The 590-nt window shown below is 40.0% G+C and overlaps 1 long non-coding RNA gene across 2 annotated transcripts in view; it reads right to left on the bottom strand.

The window, feature by feature from the left end:
- The window catches only part of LOC106011674, a 17375-nt gene extending 17080 nt beyond the window's left edge, over nucleotides 1–295 (bottom strand). Inside the window, exon 1 of one of the 2 annotated variants that reach the window (XR_001184802.2) lies at nucleotides 118–295. This is a non-coding gene — a long non-coding RNA (uncharacterized LOC106011674). Of the gene's footprint in view, nucleotides 1–39 lie in introns of both variants that reach the window. The other variant, XR_001184803.2, reaches the window with a different exon arrangement.
- Between the last annotated feature and the right edge of the window lie 295 nt (nucleotides 296–590).

Raw genomic sequence — 590 nt, 5'->3', positions numbered from 1 at the left:
GAGAGAGAGAGAGAGAGAGAGAGAGACGAACGCACTCACCTGATGAATACTGTAACACCAAAGTACTGGCTGTGTGAACACGAGGTGCCATTCTCAACCGTTGTAACTTATACATACCTCACTGCCATTTCTCAAAGAAAGAAACAAAATAAAAAGCTATTGCTTGGTATCCAAATCCAATAAAGAGATCAGATCAGCACGCACGTACGTACGTCAGACGCCAGTCTGTGCACCTGAGCAGAGAAGAATTAGAACCGAATTATTCCTGTCACTGTGTTCAAGTTTAGCGGACATGTAGATCTAGGCTAGATCTACTCTCACAGTCAGCGTCAGTTGTAGGCCTGGTCCGGTATGCAACATCTATAATAAACTGTTCACCAAACGTTTGCAAAACAAAGGTTTAACTCATTGAGGTTTCGCGTTCTGGTATTTTGACAATGATTTATGACGTACTGTTTTGGGGCACTTTGAATAAAGAAGCATACTTCGTTATGCCTCTAGATTTTCTTTCAATTAATTCTGTTTTAAAAGACTTGCAACAATACGCATACTATTGTATATGACGAACGAAAATTTGTATGACTGATTTG

This window comes from Aplysia californica, unplaced genomic scaffold (genome assembly GCF_000002075.1).
Source record: "Aplysia californica isolate F4 #8 unplaced genomic scaffold, AplCal3.0 scaffold00159, whole genome shotgun sequence".
Taxonomy (NCBI): Eukaryota; Metazoa; Mollusca; class Gastropoda; order Aplysiida; family Aplysiidae; genus Aplysia; species Aplysia californica.
Note: the sequence above shows the minus strand (reverse complement) of the source record. Positions and strands in the feature narration are given on the sequence as shown.